Below are 15,337 nucleotides of genomic sequence, written 5' to 3' on the forward strand. Positions count from 1 at the left end.
TAGGGTAAACATGATGTCATGGAAATAGGAGAGTAATCAAAAGAACAATGCATCATTAATTTGCCTAATATAGAAAGAAGAGGGAAAAAACCTATGACGTATATGGTGCATGTGGCACCTTTTATCCAAATGTAGCAATATTTAGAATATCTTCAGGAAAGTAGGCCCTGCGCACCGATTTAGGTTGAGATTGAACATACCGCGCACATGCTCAAGTCATCTGGTACGGCGAGATGGAATCTCTGGCGGAGGTCGCAAGGTCCTGATATGTCGGTGCACTATACACTCTATGAATGAAAGAAACCCCTCAAATCAGCACGAATAAAAATGAATTCACGACAATTTCCGCCGGGTGATTAAAGGAGGCACATGAACTAGGATGAGAGATGAGATAATATCTCATTAAATTAGTTACCTTGTCGTCCATGAGAAAAAACCCTCAGTACGGTAGATTCCCCAACCAAGCGAAGCTGGGTTAATCGCGAGCAGCATCGAGAAAGTCGATGGCGATAGGCGGCAGCAGGCGTCGAGCTAAGTGGTTACCGCCGCGATAGGCGGTGCCATGCATAGACGTGGAGAAGCTTGTGCAGGTGTGAATGGGGACCGGAGGCATGGGGTGGCGGGAGGGGGTGAGGGCTTTTGTGACATGGGGATGACGAGGGTTTTCTTTTTTCTTTTTTGAATTGGGTGGTGAGGGTTTTCTGTCCCATAAAGAATTTCGGAGGCAACGGTTTGCTAGAGCCAACCGTGTGTGATTGACGCAAGAAGCAAAACGAAAGCCATTGCACATGGTTCCAATTTTGGGAACAATGTGTGATTGAAGCAACAGGCAAAATGAAAGTCATTGCACATGGTTCCAATTTTGGGAACAGTGTGTGATTGACGTACTACCTCCGTCCTGGTTTATTGGTCCCCTATGTAATTTGTACCAAATTTCGACCAAATATTTGACTAAGAAATGTTTATGCATGTCACAAAAATTATATGATTGAACACTATGTTCAAATACGCATCCAACGATATAATTTTTGCTGGCCTGCACTAACATTTTGTCAGTTAAATCTTTGGTCAACATTTAACACAAATTACAAAAGGGACCAATAAACGAGGACGTAGGTAGATTCCATCGACCGAACTTATTGCATCCATATCCCACAGTTAGACATAAGTAAACATAGATTAAACATACTCAGACATAGCTAATAAGCGTACACATGCACAAGCATAGGTCAACCGTCATTAAGCATGCTCAAGCGTACAAATATAGTTCGATACCACATCTCATATCACAAGCCGGCACGATCCCGAAGCTACTCCAGGTACTCGGTGTATGCGCCGTGCTCCACCCTGCGAGCATAATTCTTTTTGAAGGAGCCAACGGCCCGTCCTCTTGCATGCGCTAGAACACTTTGATACACGTCATCAAGCTTGTGGTTGCAGAATGGGCATCGATAGCCGCCGTTCCAGGTCCTAATACGCCTGTTATGCATTCCCGCATAAAGCTCCCTCGAGATTTGCCTCTTGCACCTCCTCTGGACATCTTGATCCTCGCTGTCCACATTGTCAGACAACACCTATACAAATAGTTAAAAAATGTGGCATCAAATTAATGGTTATAAACTAATCTCTAGCGAACATTTGGCAATAGCCAAAAATTGGCATCAAATCAATGATTACATGCCGTGAAGTAGGGTTAGGAATTTATGGCTATTTATTTATACATATCCAGAGATTATGGTTTGATTTTTAAGCACATTCGTCTATGTACAGATCAATCTTAAAGAAAATAATGGCACAAACATATGTAGGTCATTCAAAATCAATTGTCAAGTCCTGGCTAGGAATTATTATCATGAACACTAACACTATCGGATTACTAGCAGAAATCATTTGCACAGATGAAACAACTAATCACTTATCACTTGTACCATTCATACAATCAATACACTACATGGATCTAACAAACTTACTCAGATTTCATGGATTGGGAGAACATAACCATAGGATTTCTATTCCAAGGGGGGGGGGGCAGGAGTAACCAAAGAAACCCTGGGATCTATTTGACACATAAATGGGTATAGATGACTAACCAGTTGTCCGTCATCGGAGTCATCGCCGGAGTGGTCGTCGGAGTCATCGCCCGAGTCATCACCAGAGTTGGTGTGGAACTCCACCTCCGGCTGTGGAAGCTCGACGCCGTCTATGACGACAACCTCTATCTCCATCTCCACGCCGTGCTCCGGTGCTTTAGCAGCCCCGGTGTTGCCACTCCCTCCGGTGGGGCGCTTCGACGGCATCCTCATACACTGACGGCTTTGATGACTAAGAGCGGCGTCGAGGATGCAAGCGGAGAGAGGGGATTGGTTGTGTGGCGAGGATGGGGGGTGCGGCCGCTCGGGCGCACCATTAGTATGGAGTAGCGGGAGAGAGGCGGGCTGCGGTCAAACCGCTGGCTCGCCTCCCGGTGAGCCTGCGCACCGGACTGCTAGCATGCCACCATCGTTTCACACAGCTACTCGCACGCCTCCCGATGACACTGCGCAGCTAGCATGCCTCCGTCAATTCACACACCTGCACGCACGCCTCCTGGTTTGCCTGCATGGCGGACTGCTCGCATGCGTCCCATTAACTCATGCCTGCTCGCACGGTACACGGGTCGCGTGGCGGCACATATACTGTTTTTCTATTTGGATGATTAATGATGCCACTTTATTTTTTGCTTAACTGAAGCATGACACATATCCATTGTTGGTCTAACACTCATGGCTCGAATAAATAGTCCGTTTGGGATATTGGTCCCCAATTATTAATGATCTCCCATTTGTAATTAGATAAAGATTACATCAAAACTGATCTCAAATTTGACCCAAAAAAGTACAATGCAACTTTATATTGGTGTCCATATGACAACATGATAAGTTTCATGAACTTCAAATAAGTTTAGAATATACTAGAATTTAAAAATCAAGATTCTCATTGTTTGAAATTGTTGCACGGGGAGTAAACATGCACACAGTGAGACACATGTGTTTTTGCAATCCATTTAGGTGCACTGTCACGTGTGCATGTAGCTCGAATTTGATTTTTGCACATTATACCCGTAGAAAATCAATCAATTAATGTACTAAAACGTCTTAATGATCTCTATTATTTTAAAATTAAAACGTCCCTCCTTTGGTAACATATATATGTCTACCGTGGGATAATTAATTTAACATGCACCGTAGTTGCGGTGGATTCGCGGTGTGTGTGTGCGTGTGTGCGTCTGGGGTGGTGAGTCGCTCGCAGTACACTACAAGTTGTGAGCCACCGTGTGGGTTGGCCGTTTTGTCAGGCAGGCCAGTGCCACATCAGAGTCGTGAATTCGTAATTTAAAACATTACACAACTCTTTCATACATAAATGTTTTGGCCACATGCAGTCGATGGTTGTCCTCCACGACACTCGATACTCGCATATGACACTTTTTATGGGCCCGCGAGGTTGTCGTCCATCACTTTGACGAACAGCCGGTAGTGAGGTTAATTTGACCAGCAAGGTAGAATCTTTTTTGTTTGTGTTATAGTGGTATATAGTACGCGTCGAAGAGGTGGGAGGGACTATACACACACACACACACTATACGTGTGTGTCCATGAACATGTACACCTCACTCAGTGTCGGGACTTTTCGGTTTCCGAGGCATGTGCCACATCAAAAGTGTGAAAATGGTTATTCAAACATCACACAACACCTCTTTGCGCCACATGCATGCAGGTGGTGGTTATCCTAGCTAGGACACTCACTTGTGACGCTTCCATCCATGGGCCCACGATGCCATCGTCGATGCATATGTGCATCACTTTGACCTAGCTACATCGGGAGAGGTTAATTAATTTCACCATCGATGAGGATTCTTTTTGGGTTGTATTATGGTAGGAGCATATAGTACGCGTCGAAGAGGGGTAAGGGGACCATCATATATAGTACGCTTCATGAACCTCGCTCTGTGTGGGTGCTTGGTTTACGGTTTTTGAGGCATGTGTGGCACATCAAAGTTGTGCATTTTATGTATTATATTCAACATATGTTTGGCCCACTTGCAAATCGATGTTGGTTATCCTCTCACACCCACTTAAGCGGTTATCAGCGATATCGATGCTTTCTATTTGTGGGCCCGCTTGGTCCATCACAACTTTTTGCCTGACAACGAGTGTTAAATTTGACTTAATTAGGAGGGGGTTATTTTTTGCTTGTAAATACAGTATATATATCGCATGCATGTGTATGCATGAATCCCTCCCATTGAGTCGAAGTGGTTAGTACAACGACACATGATGAACCAATCTCGCTCTTTGTGGGGAGAGTGTACGATTTTCGACGCACGCGCCACATCAATGTTTTGAAGTGGTACTCAAACATGCATGCACGCATCACCTCCATACATATGCATGTAGTGGTTGTCTTTGAATGGTACACCCCCTCACGTGGTTATCGGCGACAAGCCTATATATATATATATTCGTGGGCCCGCGTGGACATCCATGATCACCTTGACCGATAATAAGATAGGTTACCATGGTGGATATCCTTCATTTGGTTCGTGTTATCGTAGTATAGGTCATGGTGAGATTCAGACCTAATTAAAGTTTGAGCGCATATACTATGCATGCGCATGCATGCATGAATCCCTGTCATCGGAAGTGTGGTTTAACATACATATGCATCATCAACCTAACCCTCACTCAGTGTGGGGATTTCTAGTTTGAAATCATGGTGCCACATCAAAGTTGTTCCATTGTGTACTAAAAAACACACCTGATCCATACATATGTTTGTGCCACATGCATGAAGTGGTTGTCTTCGGGGACTAGCTACTTGCTTGACTATTGGTGAGCTAGCCTATCTGGGTTGCATGGACGACCATCACTTTGACCAGCAACAAGAGAAAGGTTGTACGATCAAGGTGGATTATTCTTGGTCATTTTTATGATCAATCTTGGTGAGATGCCTCTCTGGCCCGCCGACTTAAAAGTATGTGTGTGTGGGGGGGGCTGCTACTTTGCACTTTGCTAGGTGAACCTCGGTTGGGGGGGCATCATAGCTTAGGATTCCCTTCGTGCTGACATGAGGGGGGTGGCCTGCGAGCTACTTCGCAGTTTGCTAGGTGAACCACGGTTGGGGGGGGGGCATCCATTCATAGCTCAGGATTCCCTTCGTGCCGACATGAGGGGGGGGGCTGCTAGCTTCTTCGCACTTTGCTAGGTGAGCCTCGGTTGGGGGGCATGCATTCATAGATTAGGATTCCCTTCATGCCAACGCGAGGGGGGGGGGCTGCTAGCTACTTCGTAGTTTGCTAGGTGAACCACAGTTGGGGCGGGGGGGGGGGGGCATCCATTCATAGCTTAGGATTCCCTTCGTGCCAACACGGGGGAGGGGGGCTGCTACCTACTTCGCACTTTGCTAGGTGAGCCTCGGTTGGGGTGAGGGGGGGGGGCATGCATTCATAGCTTAGGATTCCCTTCGTGCCGACATGAGGGATGGGGGCTGCTAGCTACTTCACACTTTGCTAGGTGAGCCTTGGTTGGGGCAGGGGCAGGGCATGCATTCATAGCTTAGGATTCCCTTCGTGCCGACACGAGGGGGGGGCAGCAATATCGTGCACTTTGTGAGATAGGTGCGACATCGAAGTTGCATTCGGTATTTGAAAATCCAACCACACTTTTCATACATATAAATTTGGTCCAGATGTAAGTGTGTTCGTGTTCTAACCCTCTCCCGCATCATTTCTGCCAAATTCATGAACATTAGACAAGTCGGATGATGCAACAGACACGGTTCACTCAAACTAACCGCGTGCCACGCCGGCGCCCCTGTCACGCAGACATCCGCACAGTACATTGGGCTCCACGAGGCTCCCCCTCTCAAAAATATCTGCCTGCCTCAAGGGTTTTTCTGTTTCATGACACACGGTTGTTATCTCCGGACCGTGTGCGATGTTCCTCTTCCCAATCCCACTGCATCCCTAGAAAATATCTGCCCGCCTCGAGGAGGGTTTTTGTGTTTCATAACACATGGTTGTTATCTCTGGACCGTGTGTGATATTTCTTGTTCCCAATCCCGCCTGCCCCTAGAAAATATCTGCCCACCTCGAGGGTTTTTCTATTTCATAACACACGGTTGTTATCTCCAGACCGTGTGGGATGCACCATCATCAAAATTTTTGTTAGCCTCGACATTTGACTGCCGCGTTGTAAAAATTTTAGTACCCGCACCATTTCCTCAAACACACCCCCGCCCACCCACCTCCACACACACACACACACACACACACACACACAGACACCAAAACCTCCTCGGGTGCGCGCGCACACACACACACATACCCCCTCCCTCGCTCGGAACCCTAGCAAGCCCCCCCGCCGCCGCCGTGTCCATTGTCAACATCTACCAATTCGCCCGTGCAGCTTACCCACCGGTCTCCATACCAAGGCCGCCCTGAGTTTCTTAGATGACGCCTGCCAAACGCCCCTTTCCCCCTAGATCCCCATCCCCATCCCCTACTCCAGAGCGTCACAGCCTAAGCCTGGCTATGGTTCCCGTGGAGCTCGAGGAGCGACTGGCCCAAAATAGGTGTATTGCGGTCTCTTCGCCCGACGTCGCCGAGGAAGCTGACGACCATTACTGGCGGCAGGAACTCAAGCAGCGGGCTAGAGTATGCGGGCATGTCTCTTCTGCCGGCTACGACATTGAGGTCATGGACAACGACGGCCTGAGGCAGGCTATGTCACAGGTTAAGTGGCCCACCCCCAACCCCTCGGGTTCAACCGCCGTCAATCTCATGCATGGCCCTGCTGCTGATCTCCTCTGGCTCGCTGTCAACAACTTTCCATCCTACATCTCCATCGAGCCCCTTTTGTCATTTCTAAAGGACATGTTCTGCGATGTTGGCGTGGGATCCATAGCTTCCAAGTCACACCTCATCGACGGAGACCATGAGGAGGGCACCCTCTCCGGCTCTTCTAAGGGGAAAGAGCCCATCTGCTCTTCCAAGGGGAAAGAGCCTGTCTGCGACATCAGGGAGGGCACCCTACAGCCATGATCTTCCAAGGGGAAGGAGCCCATCTACGACAACATGGAGCGCATCCAGGGTCCGTTCTCTTCCCACGGGAACGAGCCCATTTGTGACAAGTGAGGAAACCCATGATTTGTTTTGCCGTGCCTCTTCACAGGGAGAAACCCATGATTTGCTTTGTCGAGTACCTTTTGTAGTGTAGTGAGAATATGTCCAGTTTTAAATGCTATATCAGGTTGTTTGCAGTATGCCTTGTTTATTTCAGTTGTTCACAGTGCGATGCTCTGTATGTGCAATTATTTGTTGTGTAGTACATTTCATCAATCCAGTTTTAAACATACCGATAGGAATGCATATATTTGCTTGCTATTAAGCTTGCTATAGCTAGCATATGCCTCTTTTAAAGTTTTTTGATTGTTCTGTTGTTTGTAGTTAGCATATGTCCAGTTTCAAATGCTATCTTTGGTTGTTCGTAGTATGCCTTGTTTATTCCAGTTATTCACAATGTGATGTTCTATATGTGCAAGTATGAACTGTGCAGTTCAATTTCATCAGTACCAGTTTCAACAATACCACTATGGCCTTGTTTGTTTCAGATTCTGGGACCGGATTCAGCTTTGCCAGTGAAGATGAATCTCGATTCCGAGAGAAACAACTATTTGGAATCAGCTTTGCTAGTGAAGGTGAATCTGGATTTGGGTCATTTTTAGTGCAATTTCCTGAAGCACCTCAAAGTGTACTTCGATGGTGAAGCTGATTCGCAGAAATAGATTCGCCACTGAAGCGAATCCATAGGTGATTAAAATCCAAGCGAAGCTAAAAAAACATGGCATGAATGACTACATTTGGTTGCTGCATCTTGTAGTTAAACACGCCTTTCTTTATTTAATAATAACCAGTAGTGTACTTAGACCGACACAATACTAGTTTGAATGACTATGTTTGCTTTTGTTAAATGTTAGGCATGTTGCAGTTAACACACCTATTCACTTGTTTTGCTTTACTAGCGTGCTTAAACCTGCACACTGAAGCTATCTTTTGGAGATTATTTTGTCTGCCATGGATAATTTTGGTTTATGTTTAGCCTGTTATGCTTAACATGATTCTCGATGTCCCTACACAGGACAATTTTGGGAACGACTGTTGTTTTCCATCAAGGTTAGTTTCATCCCATGGCTTATATATGCTCACTGTTCAGGATATCGGTAGCTGGTACCATATAGGCCGGGGGCTGATAAGGGACTAATCGATGAATCTGACTTTTAACTGAATATATCTGCAACCCATTTATCGTTAGTTTAACTAGGGCCATATGTAATATATCTGAGTCTACATAGCAACATGCACTGTACTTAATGTCTACATATGCAATCCTAGGCTACATAGCAACAAGGAAGAGTGTTACCTTAATGTTCTGATGATGTCTAGATACACGTAGAAGAGCAGCAACAGCAACAACAACAACACAACCCTGTTTGGAATAGCTTAGAGGTTAGAGTTAGTTTCTAGCTCATGACTAACCCTGAACTAACTCCATCCAAAGAGGTGTTTGGATGAAAGGATTAGACATTTAGATTGACAATAAATGTACTAGGAGAACTAGCTCTAATTAGCACCTCTTGGGTTGGATATTTTTTTGGGTGGGTTATAGATGCAACTAGCTCAAACTAGCCCTCATGTTTAGATATACTTTAGGGCAATTTGAGCCCGAACTAGCTCAAATTAACTCTAACCCATGGATACAACAACAATTAATCAACCGATAATTTGTAAGAATGCAATAAACTCCTTCCGGCCCATAATATAAGATGTTAATTCATCTAATATGTGAGTATATTGGATGTTATAAGATATTATATAAGAGTGTTGTACTACATCATTGTGCAATTGGTGTTTATCTTCTAATATTAACTTGGTGCTTTTAGGTACATATGTCATTGGTAAAGATCCGCGCATCGACCCTTTCTGCGTATGGGGAAATGAGATATTGATGAACCAACATCAAGTGTGGAAGCTGATAAAGATTGTTAGTAAAATGGGTCAAAATATGGCAATTAAACTATTTGTTTACACTTTATCTATTACAACAACGAACTGTAGGATGGTAAGTAAGAACTCTGCAGCCTTCTTTTTACTGCCCATAATGAGTTATGTTAGATGACAATGTCCGAATCTTTTTTCCTTTGTAGTGGTTCCCAAAGCATTTCACTAAAGATTACCTCTCAAATTGCATGATTGGCGGGCATGCGAAGGTTGAAGTATTTCTACCAGAACACGATGATTATCTAGATGTTTCCATGAAGATCGTGGAGGGCGGGCGGTCGGCCATCACAAGGGGTTGGACTAGAGTCATGCGTGCCTTCTGCATGGAGGAGGGCACAATATGGGCATTCCACTTCACGTTGTTCAGCTACCAGAATGTATTTCGCCTCTTTCTTTACCGTCTTTAATAGTACAAGTATACAACTGTGGTTCATCATTCTTTATTTGGTTCTTATGTAATTCTTGATGTGTACCTATGAATCGAATAATTCATTGGTTGTGTGAACCCGATGCATATGAATAACGCTATAGCATACATTCAATTTCAATTTCAATTTCAATTTGATATAGCAGCAATTAAATTACAGTGAAACTATGCTCTCCAGGTTGTTACGGCACACACTGTTGGTAAATACAAATGTTTGCGATATACACCACAATCCGAGACGGTTCACAGAGAGGAAACGTGTGAAAGCGTGCACACAGTTGCCTTTTGCAAAGCGTGTGCGATGTCAGACAATATCACAAATGGTGCTGGCAAACTAACCATTTGCGGTAGTTGCCTTATCATACATGATTTGCAACCATGATCTGTTTCTGATGAAGTATGCATCATAAATGTTGCACCACAGAATAGCGCGTGCGGTAGTTGCCTTATCATACACGATTCCCAACCATGAACTATTTCTGATGAAGTATGCATCATAAACGTCGCACCACAGAATAGCATGTGCGATAGTTGTTGTGTACGATGATGTTACGACGGTACGATGTTTCGTAATCCTATCCGACACTTGTACTATGATTAGCTAATCTTCTTCATTAATTATCGCATACGGTTTGTGAAAAGCGAATGTGTGTGATTGTATGCTTATCATACACGTTCTATAATAGTGAACCGTTTGTGATGGGCCGCGCATCTCGAACGTAGCACCACAGAATATCAACTATGATGGCAATGTGACCACAAATGAAAAGTAGTATTGTAGGGTCCCTATCCCGATGGTTTCTGGGTCGTGTGGGAAGGACCCCCTAATCGCCCACACTCACTAGGTGACGGTTCCAAATGCCATCGCGGACAGGGGTTTTAAACCGTTTGTATAGCACCGACGCATACCAGTGCAAGAAGCACTTCGTTGCTCTCTTGGAACAACTTGGTGAGGCCAATGATATCATTGATTCTCATGAGGATACGATCTCCAAGTTGGAGAGGCATAGTCGTGATTATGCCGATGAGATTGTGGATCTTTCCATTGCTCTTGAGGAAGAACGAGGACTTTGTTTGACTCTTGAGGAGTCACACAACATTGTTCTTGCTAAATTTCAAAAAGATCTTGATCATGCTAATGTTCTTACTCGTGTGCGTAAATCTGAGAAAGTTGCACTTGGGTTTGGCCATGAGAGACTCAAAGAGGAGTTTGACATAGTCGACAAGGCTCACAAGGTCTTGAAGGGTGCTCACACTTCCCTCAAGGAGTCTCATGATCAACTCCCAATGAAGGTAACCAAGGAAATAACAACTTGTCCTCCTTTTGTTTTAATTGATAATGCAAATGCTACTAAGCCTTGTTGTGAGCATGCACACCTTGTGGAGGAGACTGCCAAGTTGAAAGAACAACTTGAGAAAGGCCTTGTGACTTGTATACAAGGTGAGAAGAATCTCAATGACCTTTTGAGCAATCAGAAGGAAGTTGTGGCAAAGGAAGGGCTTGGGTTTGTATCTAAGTCAAAGAAGAAGAAGAAGAAGAAGAAGAAGAATAAGAAGGCCAAGCAATCTCTCCCAATCAAAGAAATCTTTGTAAAGGCGGGAGAGGGTGCTCATGACAAGAAGAAAAACATGGGAATGGGTGGTAGTGCCAAGAATTGCAAGACCACACCTTCTAACATAGCTAGCAACTTTAATCCTTCCTATGTGTTGTGTCATGCTAGCGATGGGCATGTTTATGCCAAATTTGTTGGTTCTTCTTATGAGTACATTGAATGGTCTATTTGGGTTCCTAAGACCCTTGTTGCTAACCTCAAAGGGCTGATTCAAAAATGGGTACCTCAATCCAAGCATTGACTTCTTGTAGGAGTTTGTTACCGGTGGGGTGTCATGGTTGCTCGATAGTGGAGCAACAAATCATATGACGGGGATCAAGGACTTGGTGGAGGATGTACAACCTATTCCATACATGCCCACTCATGTCCAATTCGGTGATGCTTCGACATCTAAGGTATTGGGTCTTGGCAAGGTGGTCATCTCTCAAGATTTATCTATTGAGAAGGTCATGCTTGTTGAGTCCCTTGCATAGAATTTAGTTTCTGTTCGTCAACTTGCACTTATGGGCTTTGCAACATTCATTAATCTTGATACCGTGGCCCTTTTGTGGAGAAAGACTCTTAAAGTAGTTTTTGTTGGGCATATTGTCACATCCCTAGCTTCTGGTACTGCTTAGTGCTAGCATCTGGTGTTGCGTCATGTTTAAATTTCTCAGAAACTTGAAATGGGGATGACAGAAACTCCCATCATCACCCAACTCAACTAGGGTTACTAAAATACTTTTTCAATGAACCTGAAATGCTCTTCTAAAATGTTCATCATCTTTGCCTTGGTCTAGAACCTCTAACAAAAATGGTGCACACTTTTCTAGGAAAATAAAGGGTCATTGAATTAAATCATATTCTATTTGCAATTGGGCATTTAAATGCTATAAAATATTTTAAATCCTCAAATAATCATAAACTAAAATGTTTGCTATTGGTTATATTCCAAACAGTGGCATTGAGCAGTTTCATGATTTTTGGATCTGTTTAAGTATTTTTAATAAAGCCCTAAAGTGACATCAAAATAGAAAACATAAGAAAAATAGAAAAGGAAGGAAACCTACCGAACTTACCTGTGTAGCCCACCTGACGGCCCAAGTAGCCGGCCCAGCCCACCTCCTCCTCCCTGTCGTCTTCCACCTCCTGCCAGTGGGCAGGAGGGCGTGTGGCCGCCGTGCGCGCACACGCGCCCCGGCCACCTCCTGCTTGCCGCTCCCCCTTGACGCCTGGCCTTCTCTGGAGGCGCCACGACGCCCCTGGAACCCACTCGTGCTCTCCCTCGCTCGTCCCCCTCCTCTGCTCTCTCCCCGCACGCGCCCGAGCGGAGCTCGTCGTCACTGTTGCCATTTTCCACGGCCACTGTGCTCCCCTCGCCTCACCGTGCTGTCCACGAGCTCCGCCTGGTCCCCCTATTCCTTCTCACCAAGCCGCACGGTGCCAGCAGCCCCTGTACGCTGCCAGCTCCGCCGTTTCCCTCCTCGGCCACCAAAGACCGCTGCCATCAATTCACCGCCTCTGCCACATCCCCGAGCTCGCTGAGACCGTCCCCGACCCCGCTGTGAGCTCTGCCATTGTTTCCCCCCTCCCCGTGCTCTACTTCCCTCTCTAGCCACCGTTCGCAACGAGCCCGAGAGCTCTTCGCCGCCGGCCATGTCGCCGCCGTCACTGCAGCCACTGAGGCTCAAAACCGAGCGCGGCACCATGCTCATAGCATCTTCAGGAGCTTGGTGAGCCCATTAGCCAGCCCTCCCGTTCTCTGTGCCTTCACCTCGCTCGAATCCATTGCTCCTGCCGCTGCCGCCGTCATAGTTGCCGTTGCCACAGGCCACCCCACGACCTCCCGCATGTTCCATTAGATGTGCGCAATCGGCAGCTACCCTCAACACCCATCCGCGCGTCAAATGGACGCCGGAGCCGCGATTCCGACGTGCCTCCACTGTCGGCTGTGGTCGTTGTCGGTGTGAAAACCGGCAGATCTCTGGTAGGGGGTCCTGATCTGTGCGTCTTAGGCTGATGGTAACAGGAAGCAAGGGACACAATGTTTACCCAGGTTCGGGCCCTCTCGATGGAGGTAAAACCCTACTTCCTGCTTGATTAATATTGAAGATATGTGGAATACAAGAGTAGATCTACCACGAGATCGTAGAGGCTAAACCCTAAGAGCTAGCCTATGATGGTATGATTGTAATTGTGATCGGCCTTCTAAGGACCATGCTCTCCGGTTTATATAGACACCGGAGAGCTAGGGTTTACATGGAGTCGGTTACAAGGAAGGAAACATAATATCCGGATCGCCAAGCTTGTCCTCCACGCAAAGGAGAGTCCCATCCGGACACGGGCCGAAGTCTTGAGTCTTGTATCTTAACGCTTCTATAGTCCGGACGATGAATATAGTCCGGCTGTCCGGATACCCCCTTATCCAGGACTCCCTCAGTAGCCCCTGAACCAGGCTTCAATGACGATGAGTCCGGCACGTAGTCCTGTCTTCGGCATTGCAAGGCGGGTTCCTCCTCCGAATACTCCAAGGTGATTATCGAACACGTAAGTTGTGTCTGGATCTGCAAGATGATCTTCACACGCCCTTGGCATAAATCCATTTTGCTGGCAATCTTCGTACGTCATGCCCTTGCATCGTGACCTGGTCCAACATGAACCAACGTTTCCTACTCCACCTCGACTCGCGTTGCAAGGCGGTTTTATCGGCACCTCCTACCAAAGCAGAGATCGTATCCCTCTTAATACGGTATCTTTCATCAATATGGGCATACGCGACCCCACGGCGACTGTTGGTATAATTCCGTGTTTTTTAGATAAATCTCAAGCGGTCATGCTGATGACTCTTGGTATTCATCCCTTTTATAAAGGGGTCGAGGCCTGCGCCTCGTCTCCACGTCTCCTGCTCCTTCCCACACCTCGAGCTCCATCACCCAAAACCTAAGCTCCAACATCCCAGATCCTCCAGTATGTCCGGATCCAACGCAGCAGGCCGGTGGGTGGCCTCCTCGATTCAGGAGGAGGATATTGCGAAGCTTAGGGAGGTTAGATACGTGACTGCTGATATCCAGCACAGGCTTCCTGCTCCGGGGCAAGTCATCCCCACGCCGGAGCCCAATGAGAGCGTCGTGTTTACTCCTCACTTCCTCCGAGGCCTAGGCCTCACCCTCGACCCCTTCGTGAGGGGGCTTATGTTCTACTATGGCTTGGATTTCCATGATCTGGCTCCAGATGCCATTCTCCATATCTCGTCTTTCATTATCATGTGCAAGGTTTTCTCCATGTCAACCCACACTTCGGCTTATGGCTAAAGACCTTCAATGTGAAGCCGAAGATGATCGAGGGGCAACACGCGGAGTGCGGAGGCGCCATAATAAGCAGGAACGCTGATGCCCCATGGCCAGAGGGTTCTTTTCCGGAAGTGTCCGACCTATGGCAACGGAGATGGTTCTATGTCACTGCTCCCAGAGGCACAAAGTGGGTAGCTGCCCCAGAGTTCCGCTCGGGCCCTCCGTCACAGTTAGCGTCTTGGACCGACGAAGGACGAAATTATGGGCCTGCTGGCGATGTGCCATAACTGTAGAATCGTATCCAGGAGCTTATCGAGAGGGACATAAATCTTGTCAGCATAATGCAGGTGATGATAGTCTGGCGGATGTTGCCGTGCAAACGTCGACCCCTCCGGATGTGGGAGTTTAATCTGGAGGGTCCGCGGACTATTAAGCACTTCTTCGGCCTGAAGCTCGAAGGAATGTGTAAGTTATTGTTCAGACCACAAGTAAAGTGTCCGGTCACCATCGAGGATGCGGGCCTAAGCTGCAATCGCCTAGATGCCCAAGTAAGTAACCTTAAGGCCGAACACTTCATTTTTATATTTATCATAACTATTATTCTAACAATCCCTCCACGGCCAGGAATGGCTCGACAAGGCGAAGAGAATCAGGTGTCCGGCGCCACTTCCTGAAGGCCCACCTGGTCCAACCATTGCAAAGATGCTGGACCGAGCGCTCAGCAAAATCCCTTCAGGGAAAGGCGAATGAAAGGGCAGTGAAGTTGAACTTCACGCGCTGCGCATCCAGACCGGGGAAGTTGCTACCCCTCCTATGGCGGATAGCCGTGAAGGGGAGGTCAAAGCCTCCTCCCCACGCAAGAAGAAGAGGGCCGCCTCCAAAGATTTGGAGGCGGAGACGCCCAAGCAAGGGAAGAAAACATCACCAAGGG

The sequence above is a fragment of the Triticum aestivum genome, chromosome 1B (assembly GCF_018294505.1).
Source record: "Triticum aestivum cultivar Chinese Spring chromosome 1B, IWGSC CS RefSeq v2.1, whole genome shotgun sequence".
NCBI classification, from domain to species: domain Eukaryota; kingdom Viridiplantae; phylum Streptophyta; class Magnoliopsida; order Poales; family Poaceae; genus Triticum; species Triticum aestivum.